The sequence below is a fragment of the Phaenicophaeus curvirostris genome, chromosome 3 (assembly GCF_032191515.1).
Source record: "Phaenicophaeus curvirostris isolate KB17595 chromosome 3, BPBGC_Pcur_1.0, whole genome shotgun sequence".
Lineage (NCBI taxonomy): Eukaryota > Metazoa > Chordata > Aves > Cuculiformes > Cuculidae > Phaenicophaeus > Phaenicophaeus curvirostris.
In genome coordinates this window covers 42,742,855-42,758,532 of record NC_091394.1, presented here as the reverse complement: position 1 = coordinate 42,758,532, position 15,678 = coordinate 42,742,855, and the positions used below count along the sequence as shown (strand labels likewise).

Here is a 15,678-nt window from a genome sequence, read left to right as displayed (position 1 = left end):
ACATATACCACATAATGACACAATCACATTTGAAGGTGTTTTCACTTTCACAACATAAACAGCTGCAAATAAGAATCTTAAGTGCTATCTTTATAGAAATTAAAGAGATAGATGTTTTATACTACTGTAACATATAATAAATATAAAATACATGCTTATATCATAACCTACAGAATCACTTGGACAAGGCAAATTAAAGGTATATATCTATCAAGGTAAATGTGTAAATATAAAATTACTTACTAGCTAGAAATTTTAAAGAAGTGTATTCTAAGTAATACAGTATTAATAGAACAGAAGATACAGAACTCCACTCTAACCAGATTGTCTGCTTATGCTTATTAATAAAGGCAAATTTATCAAAACATTTACACATTTCATTAAATAACTGTTTGGTCTTTGCTTCTGAAAAGTTAACACGGGATTTCATACTCCTCTAAGAGCAAGTTAATATGCTCTGACAGGTCTGGAAGTGCTGAAACCATCATTAAAAGCAAATCATAGTCATGAGCTACCCTACTGAGCTTCAAAAGGTTATATTCCCTTTGAGTCAGCATTCAGCCTTCAGAAAGACATGAAAACATAAGAAAATATAGATGGAGATCCTATAGGGTCTCTTATTTTTATGAATGGCAGAGGACATGGAAAGAAGCTACATGTGATATTTAAGAATTTTACCTAGTAACTTATCTTACTGCATAAGTTGAAATATGCTTCACTACTACTCTGTTCTCAGTAATGCCTCTCCTACTTTTTTAAGAAGAAAAACTGTATACAAACATGGACCAAAAGATTTTACCCAGCTTATCCATCGCTTTTACGCTGATAATTCCAAAGCTAGAAAGTAAGTCACTTACTTCTGGTCCTTCATAAACACACCTCTAAATTCTTTGTTTACCTTGATACACATGGAAGGAAAGTCAAAGCTGCCCTCTTTATCAACTACATGCGGAAGATCTACACCTTGCCAGTATACTACTGGAAATATGGTAGAGATAAACAAAATAGCTTTTTCAGAGAAAGGGAACTCAAGGAAGAGCTTACAAGGAAGGAGGGAGTAGAAATTGAAAATAAACTTTGGTAACAGTCAAAGAACTATTTCTTTTTCTGATGCCCTAACAGCAAGAGAAAAGTGTATAACCCAAGATTATGATATGCTCCAAAGGGCAATTTCACAAGCATGTAGGCGACTCCCTTTACGTGCCTGTTGACTTCAGAGAGATGGAATACATGGCATTTGCCTTCAGCTCTCTGCTAAACAGATAGATTTGGGGAATTTATGTCTTTCTACAAGCCTCGCTCAGCTAATTCCTGTCAGAAGGTAGCAACAAATAATTTTTCTTCCTTATCTTGTGCTACTTTCCACTAATGATTCTGCCAATCTATATTGTTGCGAAAGAGAAATTATGTATAAAGAATAACAATATTAAAAAAAGGTAAGTAGTATTTCAAAACATCCCAAACCAATAATTTTAAGGAGACTCGTCAGCATAAGAGAAAAGAAGGACATCTTGTTACAAAGTATACTCGTAAAAAAAAAGTCTTTAAATATGCAATTGCTTCAGGAGTACTACAAATCGAGCTTTAAAAGTGGATTTAAAAGTCCAGGCTACACTATCCTTGGATGGAATGACTTCTCTATGAAACAAAAAGTTACTTGCAAGCTTCTTAGATCCACAATTTAAGTCGTTTTTTCATTGACCCTTGTCTTGGTACTTTATTACATGAAATGTTGCAGCCTAATGTTCCCAGCTCTTCATTAGGAAAACTGTAAAGGACCCATAATAAAAAAGGAACCACATACCAACTTAGAGAATCTAAATACAGATGACTGTTTCAGGTAGAAACTGTAGGAAACTGTGTCAAATCAAACTACATTAGTCCAAAACTGATTTTCCCATAACCAGAAGCTGTCATATGCATGGAAGGCAAGAATCATGGAACACAAACCAGGGTCAGGAAGACTGAAAAGATGGCTAGAGACAAACCACCAATGAACCCTGTAAAAGTGCAGAAAGTACCCAGTAGGAATTTTTTGGTGTGTACTGAACACACAGAAAACCCCAAGTGTTTACATATTACAATTTCTGGTATGTCAGGAACACCATGCTTTATTAAAAGATACTCACAGTAGCCAACATGGCCGGCAGTTGACAGTCAAATGGCAGCACAGGTCTGCAGTTGTAACAGTTCCTTTCCTGAGAGTCTTACATTTAAAAATTACATTCCTTCATTCCAAAAGCAACACTTTTCCAGAGAATCATGCGTTTAAAGCTATGTTTTCCCTACAAAACACTTCAAAGTTTTCAAAGGACAAAGGGAGGTTGATAGACACTCAGTGTTACAGATGTCTTTCACAAACTTAACTTTTGTAACGTTTTAAACTCTACTGTGTGCGAACAATTCTGACAGACTAGCAGTCTAATTATTGTCATGTCTCTTTTTTCATTATGCACAAAGATGACTTTCTTTTGCTGGAATGCCATTTGATATTAGAATTACTCAGTTGTACACATACATGCCCTGTTCCTGTGGAGGGCATTTTAATGCATGTTTAAATCATAAAACTATGGCAAATTTTGAAAATCATTGCACACAAAACCAATGTGGGATGGTCCATATAAGCCAGGTTAACTAGAAAGGCAATCAAAATACGGATTCCCGTCTACTGACTGACTAGCAAATTGTGCTGAAAAATATAAAAGTTACTGTCTTCACCTTCCAGAATTCTCAAAAGAAACAAAACAGTCTTCATCGAGGCAGTGAGATGTAAGCCCTTCACTTGAACTAATAAACAGGCAAAAACCTACAGGAATATTTAAGCAGCAACTATCTATCTAGACACATCACTAACTTGAAATAAATAAAAAAGTTGAAAGAACAGAGGTAACAATATGGTTCAGACCAAGGCAGACATTGACATATTTTATAACATTAGATTATATATGACTACTACAAATGGAACACACAGCACTTGAGAAGAAAATGCAAGATAATACCAAATCTTACTGGTTAAGACTCAGTGAGGGGATGTTTACTGCTTAAACACTACTGTATCGCGTATCTTTAAAACACTTAAGATTTTTATAATGTAGCAGCAATGATTAACATTGAAAACGAAAAATGATTCATCCCTTAAAGGTGACAAATTGTTCCATTTAGCAAGAGAATGAAGAGTCTGACAATTCTTTTAAACCCTCAATTATAGAAGTTGGAAAGTCCTCAGCTGACAAAGCTGACATTTCTTATTTAGAAGGAACACAGCATAGTCATGCAGACAAATAACAGAAACTGAAGAGCACTAAGATTTCAGTCTCATATTCTCTGATTATGAGCTGTAAAGTACTTAAAACTTTGTTAAAAAGCAATGACAAAATCTTCTGTGGTGTTAACAAACCAGGCCAACTGGAAAACGTTCATACTCCAGGAGGTAAGTTTACACATTCAAAATGAATCAAGGCTCTGAGAAAACACCAAAAAAGAAACTGCCAAGAGCAAATTCATTTTGTTATAAAGAATCTACAGGCAATCTTTTGGGACAGCATTATGAATGCGACAGAGACCTATCATGATGCTTTACATGTTTTGGAAGTGATTACAAATGCAGTAATGTAAATGTAAATGTAAAAGAGGAGCTGTGGATACGCTTCAGTCCTTGTTTTTAAACTAGCAAGTATTTAAAAACGCAAGTTAACACAACTGATACACTAGTTTGGAGAGCAACAGCACAAGTCTCCCTAAAGGTGGTAAAATGCTCTTTATTTGCTCTTCTTTATTTGAATTACAGAAAATTATAAGAAAAGAATAGGTTTTATGCACAGCTGTTCATTTTGTTTCCAGTTTTTCATGGAAGATACACACATTTCCCTGCTCCCCAGTCTTTCGCAAGAGAATAGATATACTTGTGCTCTGACTGATTACATAGGTTAAGGGAAAACCAGAAAAACCCCAACGATTAACAATGAGTTCTTTAGATTTGTTTCTTCTGTCACAAAAATGACTGTTCATTGTTAGCAATGGGAACAATTGAACTGGTCTTGACAGTAAGCACAGATGAAAACCAGCTGCATTTCAGCATAAAGCCTATGTCTCTTAAGCATGTATTTGAGATTTTTTTGAATACATTAAATCTTCTGAAGAACTTGCTGATGCTAATATAGTCTGCCATCTGATTGTGCCAAAATGTTTCAATATGTACCTTGTATTCTGGCCCCATGGCATGTGAATGCATAAAGATAACTCTAAAAAGAAAATAAGATGTCCAAGTATACCATTAATTGTAGTCATCCCCAATATAAAACATTATTACCTTTACGTTCTCTTCACAAATACTTTAAACAACACAACTTACAGGAGGGCACCCAACAGTGCTCTACTACAGTGCTGCAGCCTTGGAAGATTTGATGTCAGCTGAAAGGTACATGCAATCTGGAAGCAATGCTTCTGACCATATGAAAAAGCCATACGCTGTCCTACAGCAACATGGGTCACTGAGAACATTTCACTGGCAAAGTATCACAGTCAAAGAAGGTAAGAATGAGTTCTTTTTAAAAGAGGTTATGTTCTTCAAAAGTTTCAAGCAAGCCTGCCTAGATGCTGACGTTGACATAGAATAAAATTTGCCTGACAAATTATTATAGCAGGACATTCAGAAATGTTTGTCCTCTCTTTCTTTAATCTCCTCAAAACATACACTAGGCATTTAGCGGAGCAAGGAGAGGTTTATCAAGAGCTGGGCAACATACTTGGAAAGTCTAACCAATTCACACACACAAATCCCCCCCACTTTTGCAAAGAAGAGCGAGGGTACAACCAGACTGATAAAATACCATGAGGTAGAAGATCAAGGACAGGGTCATTTAACTTTTGTGGGTAGCTATCTTTAATTTCAAATCCTGCTTGGTTCTATGCTAATACAAATTTTCCCCATAAGTAAAACCTAAGCAAGGTCAGGTGTTAGTTAAGCAATGATTTATATCAAAGTTTCCACCGTGGCTGCCTATTTGAATGTTGTCTTCAGCCGAAAACAATATGCACCTAGTTTTTACATATATTTTAAAAAGCAACTGATTTGCGTTACATTGAATCCTTGATAGAAGGGGCCACTGTCAGCAACATATCTACAAAAACCTTTTTAATTTCTAGTGAGGCCAAACAGCAAAGAAGCAATGTCAACACCAAAGCAAAAGCAGAGTTCCACTTAAATTCCAAAGGCAAACAAACCTTTTACAGAAAGAGAAAACAATACCTGAATTCAAGTGAATTTATCTTAAAGATTACAGACAACCACAATCATTCAGACTATCAAAACAATCCAAGTAGAATCTGGTTTTAATGGTTTAGAGATGGGTTTGTGACAAGCTTTTAGAACATCCAATTAGTTTCAAGATAAGGAAACTTATTTTTCATCATAACTTTTACCATCTCCTTGTTTAATTACTCTTACATTCATAAACACACCTTTTTATGTTTCTCTCTACCTTTCAGAAAAAAAGGCTGCCTACCCCCTAAAAAAAAAATCCCCTAAACAACAGTAGTTTGTTCATTACCAGTTAAGAAATTATTGAAGCATCTTACTGAGTTGTTGTAATAAAACAGTACTCACTGCTTTGTCCCTCAGCAGCACAAGTCCCACAATAAGATCTTCACTCTCAAAATGCATTATTTAAAATACACCTTGCTTTTTAAAATATCTTATGGCGTATTTTTGGGTGGGAGGCAATTGCCTTTTTCCCCCTGTAAAGGAGCATTACCCATAGATAGTTGTTTTTTTGTTTTTGTTTTTTTTTTTAGTTTAGGCAGTCTACAAATTTGAGTTATATTAGAAACCAGGTGTTTGCTCTCATTGCAAAACCAAGCCTGTAACATGAACCTCCTCCCACTCATGGTCTGAAATTCTGCTCATCTACTCTTACTGAATTGCATATAGAAATACTAGTGGCCTCTGGTAAAGAACTACCAGTTCTAGGATGAAAAGCATTTATGTGAAAAAAAGAAAAAGCTTTAAGCCTTGGCTCTATGCTGAGCACAGCTGTTATGCTTAAATTCAAAAACCAACAGTTTAAAAATACCACATGGAAGTTAATTCCAGGAGCTCACACTGACAATCCCTGGAGGCTGCACTGGGATCCTGCTGAGGAATGAACCATGTCAATGGCAGTCCCAATAGCTGTAGTTCACGACACTGCTGCACAGCATTGGCCATAAAGCCTGCAACACATTTGAATTGCAGCCCCAGGCAGTACAGTGTGCTCCTAGGAGGCCGATACTGCAGGGAAGAAAAATCAAATTAACCAAACAGGTAGCCTGTATTAATTTGAGCACTTAACTTTTGCAAATAAAAAATAAGGTAACTGTGACTACAACTGTACAATAACCACATTTAGGTTTTACTACTGCATTTAACACTTAGACTAGAAATGAAATAAAATGTCCTTTAGAGATTGCATACTGATATTGTTATTCAAACAACACTAGTAACAATCCTGTATCTTGCTTATGACTGAGTGAGGCTGTTAATCCTTCGAAGGACGCCATTTAGAAGTTCTGAATATCTTTGTATTTCCAGCCTGGAGAGCAATGCCTAGATTTGAGCAGAAACTTTGAAAACATCAGGATCTTTAGGACAAATATTTAAAACTGCTAAAAGAAACATTAAGTCAAGTCTTTCCTTGGTAATTAGGGTGCCTCAAGTGCTGACTTAAGGATTCTATGCAGTCCCTCCAAAACATCCTCATTAGCACAATGGAAAATGCTTTCCTCAATTAAATCAGTAACACTTCATGACATTGAAAAGACAAAAGAAACCCCATTCCTAACTACCAACTTTTGAAATATAAAATAAATTTGCATAGACTAAGTTTCCGATCATAATATCCACAATGTTTTTTTTAATTCAAAGTCGCTAAGAAAAGATGACTCAAGGGAGATAATATGACTTCTCCAAAACATTCCTGAGTGAGTGACATAGCTGCAGCCTGGAAGCTATTGCTTCATCTGATTAAAAAGGTATCAATAGCTCTTATCTTCCTTTCCTTTATTCTTTTTTCAAAACAAATCCTCTGTCAAAGGTTGTTAAATGGTAATAGATCTGTAAATCTATATTGCAATTTTTTTTTATACTATCAAGTCTGAGATAAAATCAAAGCTACCGCAACAGCTATGGGCAGAATACACACGTTCACCTATCCATTAGGACAGACTTAATGGGAATCACTGAAAAACAAGAACAGCATTTCAGCTCTGCCTTGACTGCACATTAGCTTATGACTGGGATGGAAAAGAAGGATAGCCTGAGCCTACTGGAGGCAACAAGGGTGGAGCCCTTTAATTCTTTGATTGCAGCATCCCTGAAACATTAATACTCTAACAGAAGTAAGAAGTGCCTGGCTGCTAAATGCAATGATTCTTCAATTTAGACTGCTTAAAATATCCATGCTGAAATTTCAGAAAGACTCAAATAACATGAGGTAAAGGCCACTGAACAAGATCTCAAAGAAAGAAAGTGTTGTTAGTCTGTTACCAACTGTTGCTTATGAAAAGTTATGGCTTTATATAAGATCTAAAAAGCCAGTAGTAGGAAAAAGGCTGCCCTGGGGTTGTTTACAGGGAAGCAATCCTCTGCTGCCACTGGGTGAACACTTGCCTCCTCAGTACCGAACAGACTTTCAATTCAGTAATGCCCTTCCACTCTGCTACACTGTACAACTTAGTATTGCAACACCCTTTTCATAGTTTGCCTAGTATTACTTTATTCAGTCACTAACTCAGAAGGATGCTGAGGCTCTGGAGTGAGTCCAGAGAAGAGCAACAAAGCTGGTGAGGGGGCTGGAGAACAGGCCTTATGAGGAGCGGCTGAGAGAGCTGGGGTTGTTTAGCCTGGAGAAGAGGAGGCTGAGGGGAGACCTCATTGCTCTCTATAACTACCTGAAAGGAGGTTGTAGAGAGGAGGGTGCTGGCCTCTTCTCCCAAGTGACAGGGGACAGGACAAGAGGGAATGGCCTCAAGCTCCGCCAGGGGAGATTTAGGCTGGACATTAGGAAAAAATTCTTCACAGAAAGGGTGACTGGGCACTGGCAGAGGCTGCTCAGGGAGTTGGTTGAGTCACCTTCCCTGGAGGTGTTTAAGGCACGGGTGGATGAGGTGCTGAGGGGCATGGTTTAGTGTTTGATAGGAATGGTTGGACTTGATGATCCGGTGGGTCTCTTCCAACCTGGTTATTCTATGATTCTATGATAACTTGCTCCCATTTCTTTTGAGTGACCTCAGAAGAACTTGCCTTTCACTTTCTGTTGCATTTATTTTCTTTCTTTGGCATTAGAGCATATTTTCCTTTCATATTTCTGACTCGATTTTTAGAATTGCATAATGCATTTATGCCCGTGCTTTAACACCTCTTTGTCTTAAGCATTTCATATACAGATTTTACCATTCTCTACCACAACTACCACTAGCTCACATCTGAGCAGGTGGTTAATCAGCAAAATCAGAAATGTAACAAAAACTATTGTTAAGCATTAACTAAAGTATTTTTTAAATCTCCATGCACTGAAAACAGTTTTTGTGCTATCTTGTTTTTGATAAAGGCAGGCTTCAGGTTATAATATCAAATCTAGCAGTATTACATCTACTCTAATAGATTGGAAAAAAAATTGCTGTAAATAGTTTAAGGAATATTACCAAACCTTAGAAAAAAGCTTCTATGAGATTTATTTCACATATAATTCATTTACAGATTGACTTTCATTTCACGATCACTAAATTTAAATTACAACGCATTCTACTGAAACAGTTGGTGAAACCAAAGCTGGTCAGAAAAAAGGCTACATAGTTTTATACTCAGTCACCAATGGCATATTCTTCATTATTGGTTTCCCAATCCCAGTCATATACTATGACTAGCAAATGTGCTCCATATTTGCAGGCTTGAAGAAAATGGAACCATTTCAATGTTCAGCATTTCTACTAAGCAGAATAATATTGCTTTTTCTATTAGAACAGACAATCAACCACTATGCTTAAAATGTTAATTTCTCACCTCTGAAGAGCTGATATATTAATGAAAATTGAAATAAAATTATCAAGATTGTGTTTTTTTTTTTAAAAAAAAAGAGAACAGCATATTGGAGTTAAGTTTTGCTTTCACAAATTCAAAATTTCTAATTTGCTTTTTCTCAGAGATCCAGAACACGGACATGGAAGTTACAGGACAAAAATTGAGCACCAAAAAAAGAGGAAGAATTTAGTTAAGTTTATCCAAAGTCTTCTTCCCCTCCACTGCATAACACACCGAGCATCAAGCAGAAACACAGACGAGTGCAAATAAGTTGTAGGTTTAAATTTAACTACAGTGTTTCCTGGCCTTAGAAGATGAGCAGAAGCAAGAAGGAAGTACCACCACTTTCAGCATCCTGCTGCTAGACTGAACTATGCAACAAAACTATCTCACTGCTTGATAAGCAACATCTCAGTGGCAGTATAATCACCCCAGTATCTTTTTTTAAGCCGAGTTATTGCTTAGCTGCACCAGTTCCCTGTCCCACTTCATTTTATGTCTACACGAATACTCATGCACAACAGTATAAGACAGCAGGAACAAACTAGGAACAGTCTTCAGATATGCAACTCTATTAAACGTGCAGCCACAACCTGAATAGCGGAAGTCTATAACAGGAAACAGACTGATGACTTGGAAAAGTTATTGTATGCTCTTTCACGGCAAAACCAGAATTTCATAAACTGATGAATGGAACCATCTGTTACTATGGCACCTCACTAGCAATATCAGCAGATTCTCTTATGGAGAGTAAAATCTGTATCACTGAGCAATCAGTCAAGTTTTCCTGCACCTGAGAGTGAAGGTAAAGGAGCAAGGCGAAAATTCTTAAAGAAACAGACCTTCAATGATCTCTAATCAATAAAAATTAACTTTCAGGTATGCAAAATGAACAAGGACTAACATCAATGCAATCTTTTCCTAGCCAACAAAATAGCCTAGTAAAGACTAGAATTATCTACATCTGTTAAAAAAAAAACAACCCAAAAAACCAAAAAATACCAAAAAATCCCCCAAACAACCGGGTAATACAGGTAGATACTTCAGGGATTTCAGCCTGCTGCACACATGTATCAATATTCTGTGTTCAGTTCTGGGCCCCTCGCTACAAGAAGGATGTTGAGGCTCTGGAGTGTGTTCAGAGAAAGGCAACAAAGCTGGTGAAGGGGCTGGAGAACAAGTCTCACGGGGAGCAGCTGAAGGAGCTGGGGTTGCTAAGCCTGGAGAAGAGGAGGCTGAGGGGAGACCCATTGCTCTCTATAACTACACCTGAAAGGAGGTAGTGGAAAGGAGAGAGCTGGCCTCTTCTCCCAAGTGACAGTGGACAGGACAAGGGGGAATGGCTTGAAGCTCCACCAGGGGAGGTTCAGGCTGGACATTGGAAAAAAAATTTTCACAGAAAGGGTCATTTGGCACTGGAACAGGCTGCCCAGGGGAGGTGGTTGAGTCACCATCCCTGGACGTATTTAAAAGACAGGTGGATGAGGTGCTGAGGGGCATGGTTTAATGGTTGATAGGAATGCCAGGACTAAACGACCCTGGTGGTCTTTTCCAACCCAGTGATTCTGTATAATATAGCTCTAGCCTAGTAAACCTTTATAGCAAATAGATTAAGAATTCTGTAAGTTTATGGTAGCACTATTCATCCTTGTTTTAATACAGGACAGTATCATGACGTTGTTTGTGCACTAAACCACCCTTTCTACTTTAAACAAGTACATTTTGCCAATACGTAGCAAGAAGCAGCTTTGTTTTACAGTTTTCCAAGTCTCTCCTAAGAGCTGTCAGTCTGGCTATTAACTGAGGTATAGTTTTGCCAAAAGTCATAACTTTCCTCTTTCCCTAGAGACTTAGCAAGAGGCATGCACAGATAGTCTAACGATCAAGATATTTTAGTAGTATAAATTAATCTAATTTTCCAATGAAAGAACACTTGCAAAAGGTGTTTAAATACCATCACAAAATACTACCGACATGCTAACTTAGAAACCTTAACACACTATTAAAGTTGACACATGGTAATTTAAGAAGGAACAGCGCCCAGGCTCCGAGTGATCTTTTCTGACACATTTCACTGCCAAGGGGAGACATCTGTAGCAAGATGCTAATGAACCGCTGAGGGCAGGATGGTATCAGTACGCTAGTATCAAGGGATTGTAGCATTTCTGAGCTCCTTACCCAGTTTCACATTATTCAAATTACAAAAGAAGAATGAAAGTTTGGGTACAAAATCACTTTGCAGGAAAACAAAAGAAGCTTAGTCTACTTTTATTGCTTCAAATAATTCCTTCAGAGCAAGTTTTCTTTGGACATAAGCTTCATTTTAAAACAATCTTTTGATCAGAATTCACTAAACTTCCGAAATGCTACAACCAAAAATGCAGCCCATTTTTGAACCGTGTCATGATCAGAAACCATTTTCTTTGTAGAGTATATACAACATGCAGACAAACCCAATATTTTTTGCATCTCAACTGTTTCAACACCTTCTTACAATGAATCTTTGTTTTCAGATGTTATAATAACTACTAGCACAGTGCTATGTTTTATCTACTAAAGGTTAACTGAAAGTGTAACTTAGAACTGAAAGCACTTAGACTGAAATAAATATTCATTGCTAAACATATATTTCAGAAAAAAAAGGTTTTTTCCATTTCAAAGGCTGAATTCCTGAACTTCTTGTTCAGCATCCTATAAAGATGTTCAGAAGTCAGTCTGCTAAGTGAAACTGAAAATTCTGAGGTGAGAACAAGAGAGGCAAAAATCTGCTTTCATTTATCTTAAAGTACAGGTTTCCTGCAGGTACCACAGCTGCAAAGGAAGTGAAACTACCACTGTGTAGAGCAATTGAGTTACAGTAGGGCTTACTAGCTCAACAACACTGCTATATAAACATAGATATGCTGGGTTCAGTTTAGATTTATTTACTCATACTGTCAACAAGCTAGTAAACCCAACCTGATCCAAACTAGCTATAAGCAGAGCCAGCTTGGATCTGCCACGATCTACTAATTATAACTGAAGTTTAGCACCAGCATTGCCAGACATCAGCTGGCTTCATGAAGCACTGCTTGGCTGTCAATGAACTTCCCTTTTCAGTAAGCCTGATAAGCTTGGTCTCACTATCACAAATGTCAAGAGACACTGATAAATGTGCTCAAGCTAACAAAGCCACCTCAAATAACAAGCATTAAGGAAAACTACCTCTGAACAGACTTTACTAGAAACTTAAAAATGACAGTGAAGACAGGTCAATTTTGAAATGGTTTCTGCTGAACTGGGCAATAGGACTGCAAAAAGGCTCCATACAATCAAGCATGCAGCTATTAAGTGAAGCAGCAAAGATATATGAGCGCTGTGTATGTGCAACTGTACTGCATTGCTAGCCCATTCAATAGCCAGAATCAGGCATGGAGTAAGTTAATGGAAGACAGAAAAAATTCCAAAACACAGTGGAAGAGAAGTCCAGTAGCTAAAGAGCAGTCAGTTTCTACAAGAAGCTCAATATTAAGGTGATAAATATTATGCAAGTTCTGATATGATCTCTGTGTCGTGGTATGCCAGCTATATCCAGTCCTCAATACCTCTGTGATGAAGCAAGTTTGATGTTGGAGCACTAGAATATCTGAGACGGGCAGCTGCCCATGTTCATCTTGGAGAAAGCGGTATCTTCATATTTGTAATATGTGACCCCTAACAAACAAAGTGCAAGATCTTATACTCTATTTTGTGATGTTTTTTGTAACAATGACATTTTCTCAAAATCTAAAATTAACACCACTACCGTAGAAATGAAAAATCTACAGCAGGTTAGCCATTCAGGTAATTATTTGTTTTGCAACTGCATTGTAGCAGGTATTTTTAACATCAGTAGGGGGCATGGAGTCTGCAGCTTTTCATAATCTCTTAAAGTTGTCTGTTAAATGGAAATATTCTCGGTGACGCTGACACAGGAGCTAGAACACTAGCAGTTGCAGGACTATCAAAGGCAGAGCTGAGTAGCTATATTTAGTGTTGCTTTCTGAAGCTAGCACCTGACCACCTTACCAAAGCAAAGAAAAGATTTTATCTCTGTGATACCTTAGAAGCGAGCAGTTGCAATTATGCACTATTCCAATTTCAAAATATGACCAGTTATCTGGTGATAACTGATCAAGAACGGCCAATTAAAAGGTAACGGCACAGACTGTCATTTAATGCTGCCTTTATAAATAACCCGGGCTTTATGTCACCAAAATGGACTTGCATTTTTATAACCACAGAATTCCACAATTTATAAATTATATTTGTAAATAATTACAGCAGACTAGCATTACGCAAGCGTTTGTAAAGACTGCCCATAGCACATAACATGTACTACGCTATATTGCATATACTCATTCTTACATTGAAATAAAAGTATTGGGGCATCTTGATAAAACAAAATAAAGTAGTTACGAAGAAACAGTTCAGACTTAGAGCAGGACTTATTTTAAAATATCATTCATGGAGAATAACAGCTTGAATTAAAATACAAAAACATGTTAGACTTGCGGTGAATCTCAATCCTGTTCTATATGCAGCTGCTCAGAATTATGTTAGGGATCAGTTTGCAAATTGTTAACGTGGTTCAGACAACACATTCTTAACTGTGGCCAATTAGTGTTGACAGCCTAGCTGTATTTGATTTCAAATACGGAGGTAGACACATATGTTAAAATGAGGTTACTGAACTCTCTTCAAATAAGTCCTCCCCATTTTCAGTGGGCAAGCAAACAGCTGAAAAAGCCTTATAGCTTCTTGTCATGAAGGCCAAGCGGTGAAGGCTGGAGATACATAATGTACATAGTACCTACCAGCATTGGCAGAAACAAAATAAAGTACAGAAAATCTCCTGTATCTACATTCTAGAGGTGGCAGCTTTATAGATCTACTTTCCATTTCACATGGAATAACACCAGAGTAATGCATTTGCTATAGAACTGGGAATACTTTAAAAGTCACAGAAGCTGTTCATATCTGCAGAAAAAACCACAGAGCTTAGATGTAATCTTACTTGCACAATAATTTTTACTCTGTGCTTAGCAGAATGATAGAAACATAAAAAGAAGCTAAGTTTATCAATAGAGTATGAGAAAAACCTCTAAAACCCAATATTACTTACAATGAAACAATTCTAAGAACACCTGTGGAAAAATGGCAGAGATCTGAATGAACTGTCAATTGCATCAGAAAAGTATGAGGAATACGTAAGACAGCAGAAGCATCTTTGTTGACAAAGAAATCAGTTTTTGACTGATTGTCAACAGAATAAACACAGAAATTCAGACAAAATTCAGGCAATTACTATAAATTTTATAAGATTCCTCAAAAAGAGGCTAGCTCTGAAGTAAGCACTACTGTTTCTTTAATTGATGTCCATTTGGTGCAGCCCGTTAATATCTATTGTATGATAACATTTGTGCTATCTTATGATTAAACTACCTGTTAAAATTTCTGGGAACAATAGAAGTGAATCAGTCTCAATCATATGTTTTCTTTGATTTCCTCCTAACTATAGCCCAACCATCCAAGAATTTGACTGATCATATTAATTTTGCACAGGACTCTAAAGAATTTCACCTTTTAGATGCCATGAGTGCCAAACTAATTCTTATACATTACAGGTAGTTTCCATTTTTAACTACAAAATACAGATACCTATACACTGTGCCATCCAAATGCCAGAAAGCTCCAATGTTTCCTATATTCCCTCATGGCATATAAATTCATAAAAATAACTCTAAAATTAAAATAAGATGCTCAAGTACACCAGAGATTGTGCTTAAATAATGTTTTCTAAGCAATCTGGGTAGAAAAGACAGAAGACATGCAAGATTGATTGCCTACTTGAGGTAATATTAAACTAGATTAAAACCCTTTTCCTATTTTGACAGTCAGTTGTCTTCTTGTAAAACCTGATTTCGCATAAAAAAACCATCTACAAACATTTAAATTGCTAGGGCAAGCGTGGACCACAATGCTCTCTTAATAAATGAAATTAGCACATAACCAGCTTATAGTTTAGTTCATGAACTAATGGTCTGCAGATAAACATCAGACTGAAAAAAATGGAGAATGCATGCTTCATAAGTTGATAATCTGCTCTGATTTCACTAGCCTTATCTACACTGCACTTCTTTTAGCTTTCTTTCAATTAGATGAATAATAAGAGTGTCAATGTTTCTTGTCAGGATGATTTACCTACAACTTAAACATGACCAATACTGATATATTTAAAAAAAAATGTTTATATCTTCAGTGATTAAAAATAAAGAGAAATTGCTACTTTTTAGAACTGTTTCCATTTTTTCAGTGGAAAACAAATTATTAAAAGCAAACCAAAGAAAGGTAGAAACAAATGACTGATATCCAGCTTTAGGTGCTCGTCTTTCTCCATCCCACTGTATTGGTCTCTTAATTCTACACTGCTGATTCTATTAATTACTATTAAAAAAAGTATTGCTTAATTTTACTCAGTCTTCTCTACTAATTAGATATCAGCAAAATAATTGCTTTACTATTATAAGATCTTAATGTTCAATTACTTGTGTTATTTGACCATATTAGAGACAGGTGAATGTTAAAATCTTAACCAGGAGACA

General features: G+C 36.7%; 1 protein-coding gene across 2 annotated transcripts in view; it reads right to left on the bottom strand.

The window, feature by feature from the left end:
• The window catches only part of CTDP1 (CTD phosphatase subunit 1), a 93,336-nt gene that overhangs the window by 23,284 nt on the left and 54,374 nt on the right, over positions 1 to 15,678 (bottom strand). The window lies entirely within an intron of this gene.